Source organism: Mauremys mutica, chromosome 3 (genome assembly GCF_020497125.1).
Source record: "Mauremys mutica isolate MM-2020 ecotype Southern chromosome 3, ASM2049712v1, whole genome shotgun sequence".
Lineage (NCBI taxonomy): Eukaryota > Metazoa > Chordata > Testudines > Geoemydidae > Mauremys > Mauremys mutica.
This window is the reverse complement of record NC_059074.1, coordinates 190,955,415-190,981,744: the sequence shown is the minus strand read 5'-3', so window position 1 is coordinate 190,981,744 and position 26,330 is coordinate 190,955,415. Positions and strand designations below refer to the sequence as shown.

The following is a 26,330-nucleotide window of genomic DNA, read 5'->3' as shown; positions in this document are numbered from 1 at the left end:
CGCCATTGTGAGTCTCTTTCTGTTTTTTACTCTCTGTCTGTGAATCGCGATTTCTGTGGGAAATGGAGCCCGAGCTGCTGAGGACTGTGCTGATGAGTGTCGCCAGCACAACACGTTTGGCAGTTGAGCTATTCCTTCAGCTCCAAAGTGACAGTGAGGAGTCCGACGATGATATCGAGTCGCCTGCCGCGTGTGACACTACAGTGCTTGTGGCATTCACGGAAATGCTCAGCACCGTTGAACGCCGCTTTTGGGCTCGGGAAACAAGCACTGAGTGGTGGGATCACATCGTCATGGAAGTCTGGGATGACGAGCAGTGGCTGCAGAACTTTCGTATGAGAAAAGCCACTTTCATGGGACTGTGTGCTGAGCTCGCCCCCACCCTACGGTGCAAGGACACGAGATTGAGAGCTGCCCTGACGGTGGAAAAGCGGGTGGCTATTGCTATCTGGAAGCTGGCAACTCCAGACAGCTACCGGTCGGTCGGGAACCAGTTTGGAGTGGGAAAGTCGACCGTTGGAATCGTGTTGATGCAAGTTTGCACGGCAATTAATCGCATCCTGCTAAGAAGGACCGTGACTCTGGGGAACATGCAGGACATTGTGGATGGCTTTGCACAAATGGGTTTCCCTAACTATGGAGGGGCGATAGATGGGACGCATATTCCTATTCTGGCACCCCCCCACCTAGCATCAGAGTACTTTAATCGGAAGGGGTATTTCTCTATGGTTCTCCAGGCGCTTGTGGATCACCGTGGGCGTTTCATTGACATTTACACAGGCTGGCCTGGAAAGGTGCATGATGCACGCATCTTTCGGAACAGTGGCCTGTTCAGGAAGATGCAAGCAGGGACCTATTTCCCAGACAGGAAGATCACAGTAGGGGACATCGAAATGTCCATTGTGATCCTTGGAGACCCCGCTTACCCGTTACTGCCTTGGCTCATGAAACCCTATACAGGGAAGTTTGACAGGAGCAAGGACCGGTTCAACTACAGGCTGAGCCGGTGCCAAATGACTGTGGAGTGTGCTTTTGGGCGTTTAAAAGCCCGCTGGAGGTCACTGTATGGGAAGCTAGACCTGGGGGAAAGCAGCATCCCCGTGGTTATATCCGCATGCTGTACCCTCCATAATATTTGTGAAGGGAAGGGTGAAACATTCAGTCAGGCATGGACCACCGAGGTTCAAGTCCTGGAGGCTGAATTTGCACAGTCAGAGAGCAGGACTATTAGAGAGGCCCAGCACAGGGCTACAAGGATTAGGGATGCCTTGAGGGAAGAATTTGAGGCTGAAAGCCAACAGTAATGTTTGCTGCCTTGCATGGGAGTGAAGTGCAGTGGTTACAATGTTAGGATTCTATTATCCCTAACATGATTTGCAGTGACTGTTTCTTTACTGGGATAAGGTATCTTTCACTATCTGCAATAATAAAGACTGTTTTCAAAGCCAAGATTTATTTTATTGAAAAGAAAAAAACGTCACTGACAGACACACAACATTTCAGGAACCTAAAAGGTCAGGGGGGTGGGTTGGTGAACTGTACAGTCACAAGTTTGCATATGTCCTGTCTGCAGTGCTGTGCAATGGCTGCTGCACTTCAGGGTGCATAAACTGCATGGTGATGGGGGTTGAGTGCAGAGGGTAAGGGTCGTAGTTCTCAGGGCTGGTTGGTGAACGTACAGGTGTTGGAGGCAGCTGGTGGTGGTAAGAACCTGGATGCTGGGGAAGGGGGTTTGGAGCTGACATTGGGGCAGAAGAGAATAAAATTTGGGACGGGGGGGGGGCTGTGGGGCAGTACGGGACTGCTCTGCCTGCATGGCTACGAGTGCCTGGAGAGAGTCCGCTTGGCGCGCCAGGATGCCTAGCAGCTGGTTTGTGCTTTTCCTCTTTGCCAAAGCGTTTCTCCGCCAATGTCTCTGGTGGATGCTGCTTTCCCTTTCTCTCCACTCCTGCAGGTGTTTACTCTCTCGAGCAAAGTGATTAATAACTGTTTTCAGCATGTCTTCCTTGGTTTTTCACGGCTTTTTCCTCAGATTCTGTAGTCTCTGTGCTGTGGTAGATCTGGGCAGTCCAGCAGTCAAGGTCACTTTTGGAAGGCAAAAATGGCAACAGTTAACAGGGTAGCATTGTTAATTATCTCATCCAGACAGTAATTCCCACACACTGAAGGAGTTTACAGTCTTCACTTTAGCATACTTTTCCCATACCAAATAAGAGCACACATAACACAACAGGAGCCACGAAATGGTGAGTAAGGGGTACTGGGTGCTTCAGGGCTGTGCAGGGGTTTCTGTGCGTTGGGGACAGCAAACAGCTGCAGGGGGGATCTGCACTAAACAGTCTCCCAACATTTTCCACAGGAGTTACTCCTGGAAGATATCTCCCTGCTGCGGGTCACCAGGGAAGAGCGGGAAGGTCTTCTACAGCAATGCGGATTCCACCCTGGCCCCTATGCAGCTTGCCTGTGTGCAGCAATGGTCCCCCCCACCCCTCGCAGCACAGTGGCGTGGACGCGTTAGCCTGACTGGGACAAGGACCACAGTGGCTCTCCCTATAAACCTGCACAGGCACATTGCCCACGCTCTGGCTGAAACTTTTGAGGAGATTACTGCAGCCGATTACCGCGACGTGATAGACCACATCAATGGGCTATTCCACATCTAGGCATGCATGCATGCAGCCCTAACCCACCCTCCTCTCCCGAAACATTTCCACTCTGAAAATAAAAGCCACTTACTGGTAACCCACTCCTCTGCTTGTCCTTCAGCAACTGCTGGCTGCTGCGATTGGCTACCTTCCTCCTGGCTTGAGAAGAGCTCCTGGCTGCATGCCTCCTGGGACTCTGGGGTGTCTTCCCCCATCCCAGTAGCTTCACTCGCGGTTTCCTCCACACACACCCCGCCTCCTCCTCCTCCTCCTGCTGCTCCTGTCCCCCACCCTGCTCCGAAGTGTCCATCATGGTCCTCGGATTGGCAGTGGGGTCACCCCCAAGTATCGCGTCCATCTCCCTGTAAAAACGGCAGGTCGTGGGGGCAGCGCTGGAGCGGCGGTTTCCCTCGCGGGCTTTGTAATAGGCACTCCGCAGCTCCTTTACTTTAACCCTGCATTGCAGCACGTCCCGATCATGGCCCCTATCCAGCATGGACCTTGATACCTGCTCAAAGATATCATAATTCCTACGGCTGGAGCGCAGCTGGGACTGCACAGCTTCCTCCCCCCAAACACTAATGAGGTCCAGCAACTCGCCATTGCTCCACGCTGGGGCTCATTTGCCATGTGGAGGCATGGTCACCTGGAAAGATTAACTGATTGCACTCCACATCTGGCTGCAGCAAACAGGAAGGGGATTTTTAAAATTCCCGGGGCATTTAAAGGGCGGGTCACCAGAGGCCAGAGCAGTAGAGTGCAAACTGATGAGCAGAGTGGCTGAACAGGAATTCTGGGATATCTCCTTATTCCCTGGAGGCCAATTAAAGCACCGGTGTGTGTCCACACCTGATGAGCAGCTCTGGATCACCAGCGCTGCATTCCTTATACCCCAACCCGACCAGGTGCACAGCCAACGCTGCAGCCAGGGAGTTGCAGCGCTGGATGTGCCTTGCAAGTGTGGACGGAGAATAACTGCAGCGCTGGAAAGCCTCCACCAGCGCTGCAACTTGCAAGTGTAGCCAAGCCCTTAGAGTGCTCTCACTGAGAGTAATATATCAGTTTCAGCACATATATATTTATAGACTCGAAACCCAAGAATGTGGCAGCTATTCACTTGAGTCAGTATAGTTTAAAGGAAAAGGTAGGATATTTTTACAATGATAAGAAAAACATATGGCCACTACTGACAGTTTAAGGGACTCTTAGAAAAATTTCCATCTATCTAATTTGCCTTATAACTACACTAAATCCTACAATAATTGCTCTCATTTAAGTATTTACTGAATCTGGATTCCCTTGATGACTTTTTGTTTGGTTGCTTTTGTGTCTAGAAACCTTCTCTACACTGGTTTCTAGATAACCCCCTACAGATTCTAGAAAGTGCTTGGCAGATTTCCATAACTGCAGGCAGATGCCTACTGCCCTCTGTAACAGGACCCATTTCACTTCTAAGATTCTATATATTACTAGGGCCCAGATCTGCAAAGGTACTTAGGTTCTTAAACTCCAGATGTAGGCACCGAAGTTCCATTTTTAGGCACCACTGTGATCCATAACAATCCTGTAGGTGTCTGCATTGCAATTAAACACCTGCAGGTGGCTCAGGTCAGCTGACTTGGGCTCACAGGGCTCAAGCTGTGGGGCTGTAAAACTGTGGTGTAGACATTAGGGCTCAGGCTGGAGCCCGGGTTTTGAGACCCTTCCACCTTGCAGGTCCCAGAGCTCAAGCACCAGCCCAAGTCTGAATGTCTACACTGCAATTTTGCAGCCCTGTAGCCCAAGCCTGGAAACCCTGAGTCAGTTAACATAGGCCAGCCACAGGTGTTTAATTTCAGTGTAGACATACCCTATATTTCTGCTATAAAAGTTTCCCAGCTACCTATATTTCTTCCTCTGCTGCTTCTCTTTAGGCATCCAGATGCCTACCTCACACCTAAGCTCTACTGCAATCCACAAACCAGGGGAAGATAGGTGTTCCTTCACCTATCTTTCCCACGGGCCCCCGTCCAGTGTACAGCTTCTGAGCACCCCCACCTTTGCACAAAACAGACATTGTGGGAAAGGGGCAGGTGCTCCCTCATAGCCCAGTGGCTAGGGTACCTGCCCCAAATGTGGGAGCCCCCAGTTCTTTTACCACCTCTAGCAGGTGAGAGGGATTTCAGCTAGAGCTTTTTACTTCTCAGGTGAGTGCTCCAACTACTGAGCAGCCTGAATTATCTCAATCTCTTTTGTTGAAGCTTTTTCATTTTAACTGAATAATTAAATCTTAATTGGGCCATAGACAGTATGAGAGTCACTCAACACTCCAGTGTAAAGTCCCTATTCTCAGCAGGTAGAGGAAGGAATTGAACTGGGGGATTAGACCTATTTTCTGGGTGAGGGCCCTAACCACTGGGCTACAGGCTAGCAGCGAGGCCTCCCTCCCAGCCATCATGTGTGGAGTTAAGCAAGTGCCTAACTCCATCTCCCAAGAAACAGCTTAGGTGCCTAAGCCACCTGACTCCAGGAGAGGGGTTCCAGCCGTGAATCGCCTGGACTTCAGCACCTAATTCCATGAGAGGCATGGGCTTAGCATGCACAAACACACCTCTCATTGGTATCTCCCTTTGGCTAGCTGAGACAGCTCCCCTCCTAACATGCTGGTTTTGTGCTCTCAGTCTACGCCCTCCCCCCCCCCATTTATTGTACAGGGAACCTAAGCTTTGTGGATTCCATTGTTATTCCTAGACACCTACAAGTTAAGTGCTGCATCACCTAAATTGCTTTTGGGATCTATGCTTCGCTGTTTGGAGGTATATTTATTCCATACAGGGAACAGCAGGGAGAGCATTCAATATCCTGTCTCTGAGGAGGACAAAGGACCATAGCTACATGCCCTAAGCACAAGGACTGTAGGGGAACCTGACCTGGAAGGAAGTCTAACTGGACCCAGCTGTGGCTAATTAGGAAATTCCCCAGCATATTATAAGTGTGCTTAGAGACGTTCGGCCTATGCTGCTCTCTTGGTGCAGGAAGCAGGTTATGCTAGTTGACACCTCTCCCCAAATATACCACTATAGAAAAGCTATATTTATGGGCACATTTATTAATGCCACTGATAACATGATAACATCTGATGAAGTGGGTTACAGCCCACCAAAGCTTATGCCCAAATAAATTTGTTAGTCTCTAAGATGCCACGAGGACTCCTCATTGTTTTTGCTGATAACAGAGAGAAGACTAAGAGGGATTGGGGAGGGGGGTTGGTGGTTCAGAGTGGGGAAAATGCTAAATATTTGGCTAGGAAATAGAAATCATTCCTTTTAAATAGAGTTCCTAGAATGTAGACAGCCTTCCGGTGGGCTACTCAGTCATGTGTTTGGCAAATTTAACTTAAAAACCACACTGATAAAATCCTTTTGGGTTCCTAATTTAAAACCACCAAAACCTGGCCCTGTTGCCTGCTTGGTGTGGGGCCCAGACCTGTTCTGTGGCTATAGTGTGCCTAGCCGTCCCAGAAGGGGCCTCACTTCCCCTGGGGCTGCTCTGTGGCTGTCACAATCTGTCCCTTTTGGAGCAGGAGGGGTGCTGAGTCTGTAACTCCCCTGTTAACTCTTGTGACTTTATCACAAATCTCGTGATATTTGGTGTTTTTCTTGAAGCCCCAGCTTCCAGAGTCATGTAATTAGGTGAGGCTATCAGCTCTAATGGGGGGCAGGGGGAAGTCATGGAACAAAGCTTGAAAACTTGACCCCTATGAACTCTAAAGTCTCAAAACCAGAAGGCCAATATAAAAAAATCTAAATTGTATTTTTTTAAAAAACTGTTACGATTTTTAGGCCAATGTCATCGTGATCCTTGAAAGGTGGGGGTTAGCAATGCTCTAACTCTGCCCCACCTCTCAGCAAGAGGCTGTATGTGCAAAGTGCTCCTGATTTGGGGAGTGGTGGCTAATCTCCAAAGCTGGGTAACAGCCTCCTTTAAAGGAGCCATGTGCTCCTTAATCTCCAATTACTCCAGCTGTCACCCAGGAAAGGGTCAGAAATTATCAGGGTTTAAAAGGAATCACGAGAAGGGATGACATAAACCCAAACTATGGCCTCTGCCCATAAAAGGAAACAAGACTATCTAGAGAAAGGACCACTAGTGTGGGGATCTGACTGCTGCTTATCTTTCTCTGCCATGGCAGCTTAACAGAGTTGCTGTAGTAACCCCAGGGGCACTGCATGGAGAATAGGGAGTGAGTGACAGGCTGAGCTGGTATTGGGAGGAGCCAACACTCTTCTCTGAGGGATTCCGGCTGCTCTACACTTCTCCCAAACTGTTCAGGATTAGTGAGGCTAATGTAGAGCTGGGTTATATGGCAATAAATCCTTGCAAAATTCTACTTGCCCAGCCTGTCCAGACTGATTTTTGTTTTAATGAGTAAGTGAAATATTAGCTTTTCACTACCACAATGGTAAGGGTGGATGGGTGACTTCTGCCTGAATGAAAAATCTCATCACAATTTTGCCAGGCTGATGTACCTCCCTACTCTCATGGAATCACTGGCTAGGACAGGGGTAGGCAACCTATGGCACGTGCGCCGCAGGCGGCACATGAGCTGATTTTCAGTGGCACTCACACTGTCTGGGTCCTGACCACCGAACCGGGGAGGCTCTGCATTTTAATTTAATTTTAAATGAAGCATCTTAAACATTTTTAAAACCTTACTTACTTTACATACAACAATAGTTTAGTTATATATTATAGACTTATAGAAAGAGACCTTCTAAAAACGTTGAAATGTATTACTGGTACATGAAACCTTAAATTAGAGTGAATAAATGAAGACTCGGCACAGCACTTCTGAAAGGTTGCCAACCCCTGGGCTAGGATTTAGCCCTCTGGCTGCAGGAAGTCTCTTGTTTGTCTTTAACTGGGTAGTGAAATGCTTGATTTTACCTATTAGGTAGGGTTTAGGAAGCTGGGGGACTGGTACCACAGCAAACTATGGCTTGTCTGACTACTGACAGGGTGGCCTATTATATGAAATGTGTTTCTAGCAGACTAATGTCTACATTACAAAAAATATAACCACAACTGCAGTGATACTAATTAGCCTGCAAAGAGGCAAAGAACTGAATGAACATGGAGGCTGAACTGCCCACTGTTGTTATGCATACTTCCACCTTTTCATGTTCTCTGTATCTATAAATATCTCCTGTCTGTGTGTTCCATTCTATGCATCCGAAGAAGTGGGCTGTAGCTCACGAAAGCTCATGCTCAAATAAATTTGTTAGTCTTTAAGGTGCCACAAGTACTCCTGTTCTTTTTGCAGATACAGACTAACACGGCTGCTACTCTGAAACCTGTCACTCAGAGACTATTCATTCTGGGTCAGGACTGAGGTACATTGGCAAGGCAATATGGTGAAACTTACACTGCAGCTACTCTGTTCTATCTGTTGTGTGGGTCAAACTGGCACCATTCACAACACTAAAAGTCACTCTAAAAACACCTGAAATATACTTTGTACACACTTGTAAGTCAAAATGCTCCTGAGTAAAATATGATCACTCCTGTATGAACATGTTTTCAGATAAATCAGAGTAATTTTGTTTTCCACCCTAGTTATAAACCCCTGTGCTCTGGTGGTTATAACAGAAAGGCTGACAGACTTTACTACTGCCAAACGAATGGCATCACTATTATATGATACTAATACAATAAGACTGAAACTTGATAACAGTCTGACTTTCATGCATTCAAATGAGAATACTGTTACTGCCATGTACATCTAACTTAAAATACCAACAGTTAAACTGACAATTTCCTCTTCATTTGTATGGAAAGCGCCACAAAAAATGCTTCACATGAGAAGAAGCACAGGTCTATTTATAGCCAAAACAGCTGTTTTTTACACTCCCGGTCATGGCCTCAGGGCTGCGCCAACTCCTGTTTGTGCTTGAATAGCCTGTGTACGGAGTTACCTTGTGATGGACTGAAATGTGCAGCCTCTTTCCCAAACAGCTAAATTGTTGGGGTTTTTTTTTTCACTTTGTACAAACACCTTTTATATGAACACAGCTTTAATGCTGACCTTTTACCATTTGGACAGGGTCTGTTGCCTCTCTGGTAGGATCAGAGTTTCAGACTCTGTCTTGGCTTGCTTTGAAAAACAAAAAGTACAGAAGAAGCTTTTCACCATCTAGTCCACAGCTGCTTTCCCCTCCGTATCCTTCCTGAAACTCACATTAAACTAAACAAACCATACAATAAGCAAACACCTCCAGCTAAAGCTAGTTCATCTAGAAAATAGCCCAGCTCCTCATGTATCTACTGATACGCATGCTACAGGATTCTGCTCTAATCACCAATAGCTACAGCAAACATTTTTCTATTACTTCTGCTTGTGTAGTTACCAGTGTATAACAACACTGCAATGAACACCTTTCTATAGCCATTCTGCACCAAACACATGCTTTGAAATCCTTAGATGGAGGACACTGAAAAGGCAAAGCACTGTGCACTGTTATTAATAAAATGCAATATCTATGTTAATGTAAATGTACATTAATACTTTTAAAGAATGTCCAAAACATGAATATAGTTTGCATATGAATATTTAAAATATTTCCACTGTAAAGAGGATCTATAAAAATGCTGAAAACTAGGTCTGCCATTGCAATATTCACTTTTTTTCATTTTCTCTTTATTTGTTCTCAAACATGAAAAAGCTAATATCATATTATTTTTAAAAGAATTTTATTAGAACATTAAAACATTTACTCTAACAAGAATTCACATCCTGGAACAATCTTAACTGAGAAGTTCCATATTTTTGCACACTTAAATTTTCAAAACTGTAATGTTCTTTCATAGCTATTTTTACATGTTGGAAACAAATTAACAAACGTTTTTGTAAGAAAGTATAAGAGATGTATATATAAACCTTGAATTTAGTTTCATGGTTACTTATTTCTCTTTGAAGCAATTTCATTCACTGTTGCCTTTCTGAAACCCCTGTCCTGATACCAGTGTCATCCCTATATTGAGAACCAACAGATATTAGGGGCTTTGATTTCTCCTCCACTGAGAAGCTGACCTGCAGTGACATAGATTCTAAATTTAACTTGTTTTATTTACACACACACACACCAGTCCTGGAACAAAGGTGGTCAAACAGCATGCAGGGCAATCCCTTCCTTCTGGAATTTTAATCCAACATCAGTGCCCAGTTCCCAGGAAGCAACTTTGACTCAAGAATAGACTCTAATCAGAGACCAAAGAAGAGAACAAATTCTCATGCTGCTCACACAGCTCCCTCTCCAAGGACCACTGCCTCTACACAGAACCCTGCATAACCCAAAATGAACAATAATACAGCATGTCTTCCAAGTCAAAACATTCACCCACATGTTAAGGAAAAAATCTTGGAAGACTGTAACACTGCCAGTTGGTGATGCCTGCTATAACAATAAGTTATTAAATTCCATGGGTCAAATCCTGTCCCAAAATGAAATGAGATTTCATTGAATATGTTGGGAAAGAATGTGGCCCTGTTTGTGATGTATTTTTCACACACTGGACCAACCATGCACATTCAGCATGAATTACTTGTTTTATATTAAGGGACACTAGAAGTCTAAATACTAAGATGGGTGAACTTGACTGGCTGGCTTTAATTGAGGATACTGATATAATAGGCATCATGGAAACTTGGTGGAATGAGGATAATCAATGGGACACAGTAATACCAGGGTACAAAATACATAGGAATGACAGAAGGTCACATGGTGGGGGAGTGGCACTATATGTGAAAGAAAGAGTAGGGTCAAATAAAGTAAAAATCTTAAATGAATCAAACTGTACCATAGGATCTCTATGGACAGACAGTCCATGCTTGAACAATAACAGTATGGCAGTAGAAATATACTACTGACCACCTGACCAGCCTGGTGACAGTGACTGTGAAATGCTCAGATAGATTAGAGAGATTACAAAGGCAGAAAACCCAATAATAAAGAGGAATTTCAACTACCCTCATATTGATTGGGTATATGTCATTTCAGAAAGGGATGCAGAGATAAAATTTCTCAACCAATTAATGATTGCTTTTGGAGCAGTTTTTCCTGAAATCTACAAGAAGAGAGACAATTCTTGATTTAGTCGTAAATGGAGCATAGGATCTGTCCAAGAGGTGAATATAGCTGAACCACTTGGTAATAGCGACCATAATGTAATTAAATGGAACATCCTTGGGGGAGCGATACCAAAGAAACCCACCACAGTAACATTTAACTTCAAAAGGGGAACTACACAAAAATGAGGAAGCTAGTTAAACAAAAAATAAAAGGAACAGTCACAAGGGTGAAATGCCTGCGAACTGCATGGAGACTACAGTAACTCCTCACTTAAAGTCGGCCCAGTTAACGTTGTTTTGTTGTTACGTTGCTGATCAATTAGAGAAAATGCTCATTTAAAGTTGTGCAATGCTCCCTTATAAAGTTGTTTGGCAGCCACCTGGCTTTGTCCACTGCTTGCAGAAAGAGCAGCCCGTTGGAGTTAGCTGGTGGGGGCTTGGAACCAGGGTGGACCGGCAGCCCCCCATCAGCTCCCCACTCCCCTAAGTTCTCTGTGCAGCAGCCACCCAGCAGGCTATCAATTGCCGGCAGTTCAGCTGTCCCTCCCCCCACTGCCATGTGCTGCTCCTGCCCTCTGCCTTGGAGCTACTCCCGGGAGCCTCCTGCTTGCTGTGCGGGGGCGGAGGAGAGGGGGGCAAATATCAGGGTGTCCCCTTCCCCTCTTCTCCTGCTCCCCACTTACCCCATCTCCATAGAGCGGGGGGACAAACAACAGGGCTCAGGACGGAGGGAGCTTGCAGGCAGCAGCTGCTGTCTCAACTTCCTGATCTACTTGGAGTGGAATCAGCGTACTTAAAGGGATAATGCGCATCTCTCTCTCACACAGGGTGTGTGTATCTGTCTCTGTCTGCCATGCTGTCTCTCCTCCCTCCATTCATGCTGCCTCGTAGAGTATGAGGCTACATAAACAACGTGTTAACCCTTGAGGGCTCAGCCAAGTTCTAGTTCATCATTTAGCAGTAAGGCATTCCCTGGGAAATATCGCACCCTCTGACTCCACCACTTCAACCAAGCTTCACAATCATCATTGCTATGTACAGTATTAATTGTTTGTTTAAAACGTATACTGTGTATATATATATATATATATATATATATATATATATATAATATAGTCTTTTGTCTGGTGAAAATTTTTTTCCCCCATTTACATTCATTCTTATGGGGAAATTGGATTAGCTTAACATTGTTTTGCTTAAAGTCGCATTTTTCAGGAACATAACTACAACGTTAAGCGAGGAGTTACTGTACTTAAAAATACTATAATAGAGGCTCAAATTAAATGTATACCCCAAATTTAAAAAAAACAACTGTAAGAAGACAAAAAAGTGCTATCAGGGCTAAACTGTTAAGAGGCAAGAAGAGATCCTTTAAAAACTGGAAGTCAAAAACTAATGACTAAAATACAGAAAGGAGCATAAATTCTGGCAAATCAAGTGTAAAGTATAATTAGGCAGGCCAAAAAATAATTAGAAAAGTATCTAGCAAAAGATACAGAAATGAACAGCAAAAAAAAAAAAATTAAATACATCAGAAGTAGGAAGCCTGACAAGGAGTCATTGAGGCCTCTGGACAATAAACACGTTAAAGGAACGCTCAAGGAAGACACGGTCATTGCAGACAAGCTAAATGAATTCTTTGCATCAGTTTTCACTGCAGAAGATGTGAGGGAGATCCCCACACTCAAGCCATTCTTTTTCTGTGACAAATCTGAGGAACTTTCACAGACTGAGATGTCAGAGATGGTTTAGGACCAAATTGATAAATTAAACTGTAATAAGTCACCAGGACCAGATGGTATCACCCAAAAGTTCTGAAGGAACTCAAATGTGAAACTGCAGAACTCCTAACTGTGGTATGTAACCTATCACTTAAATCAGCCTATATACCAGATGACTGGAGGATAGCTAACATAAATCCAATTTTTAAAAAAGGTTCCAGAGGCGATCCTGACAATTACAGGCCAGTAAACCTAACTTCAGTACCAGGCAAAGTGGTTGAAATTATAGTAAAGAACAGAATTACCAGACACATAGATAAACACAATATGTTGGGGGCAGAGTCAACACTGGTAAGGTATGATTTCCCTTTACAAAAACAATCTATTAGAATTCTTTGAGGGTGTCAACAAGAATGTGGACAAGGGTGATCCAGTCGATAATGTCAACTTTCAGAAAGCCTTTGACAAGGTCCTTTACCAAAGGTTCTTAAGCAAACTAATCAAGCAAACTAAACATTCATAGTATCAGAGGGAAGGTCTTCTCATGGATCAGTAACTGGTTAAAACATAGGAAACAAAGAGTAGGAGTAAGTGGTCAGTTTTCACAATGGAGAGGGATAAATACCTTGGTCCCCTAAGCAGGAGCACCATCAGCTTTTCTGCTGCCCTAGGCAGCGGAAGGTCCTGCCCCTGAAATACTACTCCCGACAGAGGCGGCAGAAGGTCCCACCCCCGAAATGCCGCTGACGACGGGCGGCCGAAGATCCGGCTGCCGTGGTTGCCGCCCCGCAAATGTTAGCGCCCTAGGCAACTGCCTAGGTCGCCTAATGGGTTGCGCCACCCTGCCCCTAAGGATCTGTACTGGGACCTGTACTGTTCAACATATTCATAAATGATCTGGAAAAGGGGCTGAACAGTGAAAAGGCAAAATTTGCACGCAAAACAATTACTCGAGATAGTTAAGTCCAAAAATGATCAGGGGTATGAAACAGCTTCCATAAGATTAAAAAGACTGGAACTATCCATCTTATAAAGGAGACCATTGAGGGGGGACATGCTAGAAGTCCATAAAAGCATGAATTCTATGGAGAAAGTGAATAGGAAAGTGTTATTTATTAGGACTGTCAAGCAATTAAAAAAATTAATCATGATTAATCATACAATTAAAAAAATTAATTGTGATTAATTTCACTGTTAAACAATAATAGAATACCATTTAAATATTTTACATTTTCAAATATATTGATTTCAATTACAACACAGAATACATAGTGTACAGTGCTCACTTTATATTTATTTTTTATTACAAGTTGTGACGAAGTGGGAATGTTCTTAATGTTTTCTCTGAATACTGTGTGGATGCCTCAGTTTCCCCATATGCATTTCTTAGGTATCTAGGTGGGGGGGATCAGGGTTTATGATTGTTGCAGCGCCCACAAGGCCCCTGTGATACTGTCTGCACAGAGAATGGCCGACACTCTGTCTCCTGGCAACTAATAGCCTGGGCCCCTCCTCTAAAAAGGTGCCAACTAAAGGTATTGGAGAACAAAAAGATCAGGTGACCTCCTGGCCCGGGAAAGAGACAAACGCCAGAGAGGAGGGGCTGGAGAGTCTCAGTTTGGAGCTGGCTGGGAAAATGGAGGGTAGCCCAGATGGGGCTCTGGCCTCCCTGGGGCCCCCCAAGATGGACCTAACTAAGGGGGTCCTGTGGTCTGTACCTGCAAGACCTGTTTTGGACTGTGTTCCTGTCGTCTAAATAAACCTTGTTTTACTGGCTGGCTGAGAGTCATGGTGAATCGCAGGAAGCCGGGGATGCAGGGCTTGTATCCCCCAAACTCTGTGACACAAGTATTTGCACTGTAAAAAACCCCAAAAGAAATAGTATTTTTCAATTCACCTAATACAAGTACTGTAATGCAATCTCTTTATCATGAAAGTTGAACTTTCAAATGTAGAATTATGTACAAAATAACCTGCATTCAAAAATAAAACAATGTAAAATTTTAGAGCCTGTCCGCTCAGTCCTGCTTCTTGTTCAGCCAATCACTCAGACAGACAAGTTTGTTTACATTTCAGGAGATAATGCTGCTTTTGTTTACAATGTCACCTGAAAGTGAGAACAAGCGTTCGCATGGCATGGTTGTAGCCGGCGTCGCAAGATATTTACGTGCCAGATGTGCTAAAGATTCATATGTCCCTTCATGCTTCAACCACTTCAACCACTATTCCAGGGGACATGCGTCCATGCTGATAACGGGTTCTGCTCGATAACAATCCAAAGCAACTCAGACTGACGCATGTTCATTTTCATTATCTGAGTCAGATGCCACCAGCAGAAGGTTGATTTTCTTTTTTGGTGGTTGGGTTTTGTACTTTCCGCATCGGAGTGTTGCTCTTTTAAGACTTCTGAAAGCATACTCCACACCTCATCCCTCTCAGATTTTGGAAGGCACTTCAGATTCTTAAAACTTGGCTAGTGCTGTAGCTATCTTTAGAAATCTCACATTGGTACCTTCTTTGCGTTTTGTGAAATCTGCAGTGAAAGTGTTCTTAAAATGAACATCATGTGCTGGGGTCATTATCCGAGACTACTGATAACATGAAATATATGGCAGAATGCGGATAAAACAGAACAGGGGACATACAATTCTCCCCCAAGGAGTTCAGTCACAAATTTAATTAACACATTATTTTTTTAACAAGCGTCATCAGCATGAAAGCATGTCCTCTGGAATGGTGGCCAAAGCATGAAGGGGCATACGAATGTTTAGCATATCTGGCACGTAAATACCTTGCAATGCCAGCTACAAAAGTGCCATGCAAATGCCTGTTCTCACTTTCTGGTGACACTGTAAATAAGAAGAGGGCATCATTGTCTCCTGTAAATGTAAACAAACTTGTTTGTCTTAGCTATTGGCTGAACAAGAAGTAGGACTGAATGGACTTCTAGGCTCTGAAGTTTTTACAGGTTGTTTTTTTTTAGTCCAGTTATGTAACAAAAAAAAAATCTACATTTGTGAGTTGTACTTTCACGACAAAGAGATTGCACTACAGTACTTGTATGAGGCAAACTGAAAAATACTATTTCTTTTGTTTATCATTTTACAGTGCAAATATTTGTAATAAAAATAATATACACTTTGATTTCAATTACAACACAGAATACAATATATATGAAAATGTAGAAAAACATCCAAAATATTTAATGTCAATTGGTATTCTATTGTTTAACAATGCGATTATAACTGTGATTAATCCGGATCCGGAGCTGAGACTGGTATAATGCCTTCAGGCGTACCTTCAAAAGGCCTGTGTGGCCCCACTGAAATATCTATGAGAGCCCAACTGGTAGACTGAGGTAGAAGAGAGGGGTTGTTGTCGTTTGTAACCGTTTCCCTTTATTTTGTAGGGCTCCTGCCTGGGAGGTGCCACAAACCTGGGAGGCTGCTAGAGTCTGATGTGCTTCCTGGAGGCTGGCAGCATGTAAAGGCCTAAGGAACGAAGGGTGGCCCTCAAGTCCTTCAAGTCCATCTGCTCAGAAAATAGTAAGGAGCCTTCAAAGGGAAGGTCCTGGATGGACTGCTGAACCTCATGAGGAAGGCCAGATGATTGAAGCCATGAACAGCACCTCATGGTGACTGCTGATGCCATGGTCCTGGCTGCTGAGTTGGCCGCGTCCAGAGCCACCTGAAGGGAGGTCCTGGCCACAGTCTTGTAATCCCTAAGATGCCCGCAAATTCCTGCCTCAATTCCTGTGGGAGGGAGACTTTAAATTTGCACAGCAAGTCCCACAGATTAAAATCACATCTCCTCCAGGAAAGCCAGCTGGCTGGAGATACATAGTTGGAGACTGCCCGTCAAATAAACTTTCAATCCAAAAAGTTCCAATCTTTTAGCTTCTTTATTTTTGGGGTAGCACTCAACTGTCCCTGTCTCTCCCGCTCATTTGCCACACACACTACCCAGGATCCCTGAGGGTGCGAGTAAAGTAAAGGTAGTCAAACCCGCTTGCTGGGACACAGTATTTCTTCTCTCCCTCTTTGAGGAAGAAAAGAAGGGGTCTGCCACAGTGTCTTAACGTGATCCAACATTGCTTTGTTTATAAGTAAGGCCACTCTGGAGGAGTCAGCAGCTTCCAGACCCAAGTTTGCCATGACCCTTTTCAGGAGGTCCTGATAGGCCCTGAAGTTGTCTTGAGGGAGCAGGGTACTAGGGCCTGCAACTGCCTCATCCAGAAGGAGGAGGCCAATGATGGAAGAGGGAATCCCTCCTCTCCTCTGCTATCACTATGTCCATTGTGACCATCTCCTGGACGTCAGCAGAAGTTGGAGTCCAGCGCCAGATGGGAAGAGGCAGTAACCCACCTACCTGATACCACTGAGTATGAGTGGTTGGGAAGGGGGTCCCAGTACTGGGAGAAACCCCAAGGGTTCCAGTACTGCCACTGCATCGGCCAGTGGCCCAGTGGCCAGGCGACGGCAAGAAGGCCAGTATCAAAGTTTGGAGGCCCAGATGCTGGGTACTGGTAGGTCTTTGATGGAGTGAAGGATTTCCCCTCATGACTCCGAAGAAGATTCTTCCCTTGGAGACCATGATGGTGCAGTACCTACTTCTGCCACCAGGCGGTACCGAGAGATTGGGGACCAGTATCAAGATGGTGCATTACTAGCATGGAGGACTTGCCTCTGGATGGTGCCGCCATGGTCACTACCAGGATGGAGCTTGCTGGACCTTGTTCCCTTCTGACCCCAGTCACCTTAGCCAGCGGGAGTCCTTGAGGGGTCAGCAAGATCAGGAGGGACACCACCTAAAAGGCCTCCAGTGTCAAGAGGATCAGCAAATGTCTGGCCCCACAGCTGCTCCCGGGAGTTGGTGGTGGTCCCGTACCAGAGTCGGCGCTCTAGCAGGAGTCTGCAGTGCCATCAGTGGCTCTGGGGAGGACAACTGGTCCGACATGGGTCTCACTACACCAGTCCCTCCCCACTTGTCTCTCTTCATCACTGGAGAACATCCTCTGTCAATGCACTGTTTCTTATGTTTCTTGTTCGGCACTGGAGATGGAGAACAGTGCCAGGAAGAACACGGTGCCAGGGGAGCACTCCAAATGGATGCCAAAGTACTTAGCACCAATTTGGAGTGGCTCAGCTCCAAGACTGGTCTGATGGCCACCTCCATAAGAATGGCTTTCAGCCGAATATCCCTGTCCTTTCTGGTATGGGGTTTGAAGTCCCTGCAGATCTAGCACTTCTCTTTAACATGAGACTTCCCCCAAACACTTTAGACACCTAGTGTGTGGGTCACTAACTGGCATTGGCTTGCCACAAGAGGCACACGGCTTGAAGCCCAGGGCATGCCCAACCCCTGGGGCAAAAAGTCCCTTGATGATAGGGACAATCATTAACACTACTATATACACTAACTCTGGAAACTATACTGAATATGAACAGAGAAAGTCCAACCACTGAGAAAGAACCATCAAGAAGCCACAGCAAGAACCACCGTTCCCACAATCGTCCTGGTTGGGCAGTAAGAAGGAACTGAGAGGGTGTGAGGCCGGTTGACCCCCCTGATACTGGCACATATGCACACGGCTCAAGAGGGCACCTGAGCCAGTACTACAGATACCACTGAGGGAAAAATCTCCAGCAACTGTGCATGCGGCGTGCACATAACTATCATGGAATGGACACGAGCAAAACACTCGAAGAAGAAGAATTAACACACTGTGTATTGTTACTTATCTATGTAAAAATGCCTTGGTTATTAATAAAGATACTTTGATTCCTACTTTGCTGGTCTAAACACACAGTTGACTGGTGGGATTTTAAACAAATTTAGTTAAATTGGTGCAGTTTTGTGTGTCGATACTTTAAGCGATTTAAATCTGAATTACAATTTACAGGTGCAAGCTAAACAGATATAACTAGTTTTAAAACAGATTTGTGTGTCCACACAGTTTTGCACCAGTGTAACTAAACTGATAAATTAAATCACTGCAAGTTTGTGCATAGACAAGCCTGAAGCATACTCATCCTAAAGATGGATCTTTCAAAACAAAACAAAGACAAAATTCAGGAATTTCAACTCCCTTCACTATGCAAACAAGTTGGGTCAGGTCCTCAGCCTCTCTTCCAGACGTTTTTTTGCTCTACTATTCAGATAGTGCAAAGTAGCTGCAAAGTTGCCCTAATGTGGCAACTGAAGACTCTTCTGGTGTAGGGGAATCTCCAGCAAGCATAAAACTGGCATAGCCAGTGTCATCTGGCCCTCTGGCATTGAGGACCTGTCAGGGGTGTGGAACAATTACTATTGGCTGCCCTCAAGCTCTGATAAATTACAGCATAGGACTGAAACAGTCTCAACACCAGTCCCAGGATTGAAAGAGCAGAAAGGTGTCTGAGAGCCAACTTTTCACACCTTCCCCCTCCAGTCCTACGTTGGTTCTGAGCATAGCTCTGCCAGATCCCAGGATCTAGCCCTGAGGTTTGTAAGATGAGTCTAATCATCATACAGCTCAACAAAGACTTCATAAATCTTTTTCTTCTCTTCTTTACTTTCTCACCCTTTCCCAAAGCCATAACAAAATGTTTGGCTCCTCTCTGACTGCAGACTGCCAAGTTCTATAAACTGACCAAAAGGCTGGCAATCGGAATGCAGAAGTCTAGTTATGATATCCATAGCTTAATGTCTATTTTTATATATAAAATTAGCATGAACATTTGAGAATATGTTTTTTACTATACTGCATTTTTTTTAAATAAGAGAAATTTATCTAAATTCCCTTTAAAGATTCAGACTCTCCCTCAGGTAATTTATAGCACATGAAACAGACTTTAAAACAGACTTTTCTCCTGACACTGTGGAATTTGCAAGTCAGTATGCTGCACATAAAAGAGTAGAATAAATTAGTCTGTTCTTATCCTACTGCTTTTGTTATTTCTCTCAGCTGACAGAGATCTGCCAAGCGCCTGGTGTTTCATTAGTGCTATAGTGCTGCTCACTTATTGTTCTAAAGGCAACATACTTTAAATCTATTTAGCAGTATGTCTTTTTAAAAAAGGGGCACAAAATCTAGTGTTGGGTTCAGGATAATTATAGGAGATACAGGTGGTGCAAGTATCCTCTTACACAGCATTTCTGATTGTATGACAGTAGAGAAAACTTAAACTTTACTTACATTGGACTTAAGGAAACTTCCCTAGTGAGCTATTCCTATTGCATCCTGGAACTATAGTAAATACCCAATATAGACAAATTTGGCTAAGCTGGCAAAGGAAGATATAATCACACTTGCCTGTGCCAGCTAAACCCATTATACCTGAATGATGTTCAACCTTCTTTAGAGGGAAATTAATGTTTCTACCTCTGCCCTCTGTCAGGTTTCTGCCAGAGTAACAATTTCATTGTGCACTGGTCCCTTATAGACACTTTATTGCTGACATCTTCTCTAGAAAGCTGCTGCATTAGCTGACTCTCCTGGCATGCTATGTATCCCTTTCCTGGCAATGCCATCCGCTTTCTGTGTTGTATCAGTCCCTGCTGCTATGCCATGCCCCAAGAGTTGCATTACAGCAAAACAAATGAAACTCAGTCCCCTGGTGAAGTTTCCATCCCAAGGGAATTCTACCGTCATTTACATTGGCATAAGCAGCCTGTGAATCTAGCCCAGTGTTTTCAGCATATCACAACAGAAATTATTTTATCCCAGGAATGTTAGAAAATGTATTGGGTTCATCTCAGATATTCAAAAGACTGATTATACTGGTCCAAATTATACAGTGTGAAACTCAGCCCTCTGGAAAGGGCCAGTAAAAGCTGTATGCCCCACTTCAGTTCCACTCGCGCCTTAGAACTGTCAATTTCACCTGCAGTCCTTACTCAAGAAAAATTCTCATTAAAATTGGGTCATGTTTACATATAAACAGCTGGATTTGCCCCATTATAAACAAATTCCCACGCCTGGAAAAACTTATCATGATTTAATTTTGTAATGGAAACTGTTATCTAAAAATACAGATTTAGTACCACAAATAGGACTATCATGCACCCTTTACATGCATGCAACTCCTATTGGGAGTTTTGACTGTGTGAAGACTGCAGGAGTCAGCTTGTGTTTGTGCTAAAATTTAATCTCATGAAACATGTTTTCAGGTTGAGAAATGTATTACTGAGTGTTTTAGTTTGTCCTTTGCCCTTGTCTCATGTTGAATAATATTCCATAGTGCAAGGGGATTTCTTAACCCAGAGAGGATTTTATTTGGAGATCAGCTTTCCATTTTTCCACACAGGAATTTTTCATGTTATCAAATTCATTTGTAGCTGCCAGAGAACAGACTCAGCACATTAATGTGGTAGTTGGTTGATCCTGTTGAGCCTATTTCAAATCCCAACAAAGCCAGACTGAGGATTTATGTGTTTTGTAGAGGGTTATACATATGCAACTAGATTTTTCAGTTAAGTAGGACCCAAAAAGTAGAGAAGAGTGCAGACGTTTCTCCTACTTGAGAACATAAAAATAAACAATGGGAAATGAGGCTATTCCCTCTATGAAGGTTAATTATTTTTGTGGCATATGTAGCATGTGCCAGTTATAACTTATTTTCTGTGTATTGCATCTTTAAATGAAGCCTATTTTTTCATCTCAAAGTTATGTGGCCAATGCTGCTTGAGAATAGTTTTGTCCCACCTGTCTATGAGCATAGTCCAGGCACAAAAGTGACATGAGACCCCGTGAAGTTGATCTGCAAGCACAGTGGAGAGCCATCTCCTAGGATTTCAATGAAAGCACAACGATTGCATCATGACTGCATCAGCGAACTGGTCTCTGGCTCTCAGCAAGTACTGCCAGAACATCCTCCACTGCCTCCGCTTAGCTGCCTCAGCGGTCTGCTCACTGCTTTATAGAAGCTTCAGCAGAAACCTTTTTTTGCTGAGCAATGGGCAAGAGCTAACTGGTCACCCTGGCCACCATTCTGATAAAAGCACTAGCCAACAGCACGGGCACCAGGAGACTTACAGGAATATGACCTCATTTCCTACAATTCCCCGGGTCTCCCTGAAGCTTTCCAAGCTCTCTCAAAAGCCACAGCTTCAGGAAGCTATTTTGGGAACTTAGGGAGAGGTACCCAAATGCCAGTGCAACTGCAAAGGTATAATGCAGCACCAGGGTGGTCATGGGACAGAACTGTACTTGACCTGAACTTCAAACAGCATGGCTTGAATGGAGACATGGCACTGTAGGTATTTACATCAGTGTTTTCCCACGACTTCCAAAGACAAGGCCTTATGGAGGAGTACTTCATGCCCTCTGTCATGGTGATCTTACTTTTGCGGTTTATAGCAGCGTGATTACCTGCTCCTGCCCTTCGGGGCTTAAAACAGCCCAGGAGAGGGCTGGGGCTGGGGCAAGAAGCCTGGGCTGATTGTGAGAAAGCAGGGTCAGCTGTGGCTAGGTCCCAATCAGGCCCAGCTGGCCCCTATAAGAGGCAGTGAACCAGGAGCCCAGTCAGTCTCCCTCTGTTTGTAGAGGGAGAAGGGCCTGGCTGCAGGGAGCTAGACATGGGGCACCTGGGTGAAGCAGGGCTGGGGAAAGGCAGAGGAGCTGGGGAACTCCTGCCTGGAAAGCCCCAGACTGCGGCCTAGCATAAGGCCAAGAGGTACTGAGGGTTGCAGGGGGCAGCCCAGGGGAGGCAAAGCAGGTCCAAACCCCTTTACCTATGATAAGTGGCTGATACTGCAGTCTGCCCCAGTGAATGGGGGCTAGATGGAAGACTGGGCAGTAAGCCTTATACTGAGGCAAAGTTGGGATAGTGGGTTGGGGGTTCCCCAGGGAGGGGAGACCCAGATTGGTGGGGTACTGCCAGGGGGCAGCACCCCAGTTAAAAGGGCACCGGGGTCCAGGAAGGGACACAGGGACCAAGAGGACAGGTGGATCAGCAGCCTGCAGAGGGCACTCCTGGCTGGAAGTGAGCTAATTCCCAGGAGTCAACAGCAGGAGGCACCGTAGGGGTGAGTCCGCACGTCTACAGGTTGTATTGTCATTCTTGTAATATTAAATGTAAAATTAAGGCCATTCATACTGAATGTATATGGCTGTGGCTTTGCATATGGAAAAGCATACAAAATTTGGCAACAAAGAGCTTGAAGAAAACAAATAAGCTGAGAAGAGATCTCTTGGTTAAAAAGAAGAAAAAACATAAGGAAAGGAAAATGGCCACCTACAGAAATATGGGAGGTTTCTAGTTTTAAAGAAGAACAATTTGAATCAGGTTTTCAGATAACAGTGCAGTATTTTCTACATATGCTGTAGAAGACAGTTGGGAAGGAAAAAATACCAGGTTTTCCAATATTGGTGGGACATTGGCAATACACTAAACAAATCATTACAGATTCAAGAATCGGATATAAAAGCTTCATTACTGTTTTTCGCTTATGATTTTTCTTTAATAACTGAAAACTCTTGTTACAGGTTACAACCTTTCAAAATGGAGCCATCTCACATTTATCACACCATACTGAAAGGCTGGACATGCAGCCTTAGATCTGGTTATTTCGCCATACAATATGACTCTTTGTTGCTATTTCCGATAAATCAGACATAATTTATTTGATACTGTGTATATTTGTAACAAATTCTACATATAATCTAATTATGCAATTTGGCTTCCCCAGTTTTCCAGTTATTTAATCCCTTTCTATTTTAGTCCCAGGAATCAAGTTATTTTTTCCTTGCAACCGTATTCAGTGCTATGAGGTTTCTCTCTGGAAGGTGTCAAGCCCAAACTGAAATGAACTGCATATTATAGGTGATCTCAAACCTACAGACACAGTCAATAAGTATTTTTAAAACCTACAATTCTCCTGTCACTGTAGATAATAAGTTTTATGTTAAACTATTTCAGTGATTTTTCCAATTCCTTTCGCTCATGGCACGTAAGATAATACCATTGGCATCATCCAGAATTTTTTAAAAAATGAAAACAGACCTATATGACACTAGTACTGGAATTAAATGCCATATGGACGAAAATCTACCCTCTGGTACTTCAGTAGGGTTTTGGCAGGTGTATTTGAAGGCAGAATTTTAGCCCAGAAAGTTTAAACAAAAAATTCGAATATCTGGAGTGAAATCCTAGCCCTACTGAGATCAATTGCAAAATCTTCCATTCTGACTTCAACGGGGCCAGGATTTCACCCTGGGTCTTCCTTAAAAAATGTGCCAGCTGTAATGCATTCCCTGTTCACCAAGCACTCAAACTCGCAATTTGCTGAGCACATCTACATGGCATCGCTGGACTTGGAGACATGAGTGGCTTCTGCACCTTGCAAGATCACGCCCTGCTTAAGTTTTAGCAACAAGTGTGCACACAGTATCCAGCATTTCTCACTAATCACATATCACTTAACTTAGACTGACACATCAGTTTCCAAACTCCACACGTAAATTTTATAGCAGCCTGGTTTTTCTGTAAGTAAAAACATCAGATTCACAAATAGTTTCTGTTTGAGGCATTGCATTGAACAAAACACAAAGGCCCTGATCCTCAGCACCAATGCTAGGGGGCACAAAGAGCAGTCTTAACATGGCTCAAGATTCTGACCTAGATCTGCAGTGCTGGCCACAATCAAACAGAGGGACACTAGACTGGGTTGGACCAGAACTGGTGATTCAGTATGGCTGTTCCTATGTCTGTTTTCCGCACTCTTACATTTAATTCATGTAAATTATTTCTAAGAAAGAGAATACATCATCATATATATCTTAATTATCAAGACACATATATGCACTAGCAATCCTAAGGCAGCACACAATCCTACTGCCCTTGTCCTGCCCTTCCCAGTCAATCTCTTTGTTGTCATCCCTTGCTGTTGTCCATCGATCTAAAGTAAACTTCTGGGCAGGGAAGCAGCCATTTACAAAATAATCACTCATTAATTTTATAGCTCCAAAGCCTGAAAGGCACCTTACCAGTGAATACAACTTTCTTGCCCCCAAAGACCATACAATCTTATTCATTTCTCAATATTAATACTGAAAAATATTACTGCGCGTGAAAATAAATCTGTCAGTTTCAAATATCAGTTGTGAGAGGAAGGAAAGCTCCAATCTACTGGTTTATGCAAAAGCTCTAAGAACATGTATTAGGGCACTGATTTTTTTAAAGTAATTTAAAGGACAAAGTGAACATCCCTATTTAGGGAAATTTATGGGACAGATCCTCAGCAGACATAAGTTGTCATAGCCCAATGACTTCGACTATGCTACAGCAATTTACACAAGTTGAGGAGGATCTGGCACTATATGCCTTTGTTCCCTTCTAATATAAACAGAATGAGCTGTAATCAAAGGTAATCTCTTTTTATTTCCGTTAAAAAGAGAGATCAGCATTTCCGGCCTTTCATCTTTTTCAGATGCTTTTCCAGAGGTTTGATTTTGTTCAGCACATAATTGCATTGTTTTATAATGAGATCTAAAATTCTGGTTCACTGTAAAAACTTCACTGATCAAAGACTGTTTGCAGTATAGTACAACATTGGTACCATGGAAGCACACGGTTAAAATTATTGTGCTCTGAAATCTATTGATAATTCTAATGGCCATAATAAAACGCTTGTAGAATTAACACTGTAACACAAGAGCTATCAACAGAATTGAATTAACTACCCTATGAAAATGTAAGAGTCCAAAATACAAAATAAATATGGAATATGAATATGATGTGCATATTATTAAAACTGTTTAACTTGATTATACATGCAGTTTAAATGATATTTTCTTTCATGACTGCCTATAGCAGAAGTTTAAAATTACCCATGCAAGTTAAACATACAGTACAGTAGTCTTTATTATTAATAGTAGGACTAAAATAACAAAATATTTCACTTCTACAGCATTTTATAGACAAGGTTTTCAAGGCATTTACAAACATTAATCAATGAAGCCTCACAAAGAGATAATAATAAGGTATCAAAATGTTAATGCCAAAATTTTCAAAAGCAATTCAGAATGTCTCATTTTGGGGGTGCCTAGCTTTAGACATCCGGGATCTGATTTTTATAGATGCTAAAAATATACAGCCCTAGTTTAAGCAACTGGAAACAGAATCTCTAAAACACAAACTCTGAGTGTTCAAGGTTGGACAATCAAAATTACAGGACACTTCTGAAAATTTGTGCACAGTGACTTGTACATGTTCACACTGCTAATCAGTGGCAGAGCAAGAAAGAGACTTCAGAATTCCTGATTCCCAGCTGGGTGCTCTAAACACTAGACTATTCTGCCTCCTCCAAAAAGCTAACAAAAAAGTAAATCTACTATACTATTAGCATGCAGAGGAGCAACATACCCATTATTATTTCAACTACTTTAATTCACCTGAAATGTAGTTTTGTGTGACTCACTATAATGAAAAATGCTTTTCATAATGCCATTTTATAATCAAGAATAGTGCTCCTCTATAGTGATTGCAACCTTTCAGCAGATGGCATTTAGCTACAACCAGCAGGATGTTCAATAACATATAAAATTACCTTGTTTGCTTCAGTGCCTTTTTTCTTATGAAATGTTGGTGCTATCCAGAAGGCCACCGCCAGAGTTCTATAAAAAATGTAATACTCGACATTAAAACTAGGACAAATTATATTGCCTGCCAAGCAGCCTGAGACTAAGAAAAAAATCATATTTGCATGATGAAAATTTCCAAACAAAACCAAAAGTGAGTGTCATTAAACTATCACCATTGTTTAGAGAAGAGTGAAAAGTTCGGGAAAGCAGACTCATAGCCTAGACTCACTAGGAACCTGATCCTAAAACCACTGAAGTCAACAGTCCTATTTACCTCATCGGGCTTTGGATCA

The 26,330-nt window shown here is 43.6% G+C and overlaps 1 protein-coding gene across 12 annotated transcripts in view; it reads right to left on the bottom strand.

Moving 5' to 3' along the window:
• The window catches only part of LOC123367120 (polyamine-modulated factor 1-binding protein 1-like), a 102,581-nt gene that overhangs the window by 69,147 nt on the left and 7,104 nt on the right, over positions 1 to 26,330 (bottom strand). For all 12 annotated transcript variants that reach the window (XM_045011159.1, XM_045011161.1, XM_045011160.1 and 9 more), the window contains exon 2: positions 26,004 to 26,070. The gene's annotated coding sequence lies outside the window, so the exon portion shown is untranslated. The remainder of the gene's footprint in view (positions 1 to 26,003; positions 26,071 to 26,330) is intronic.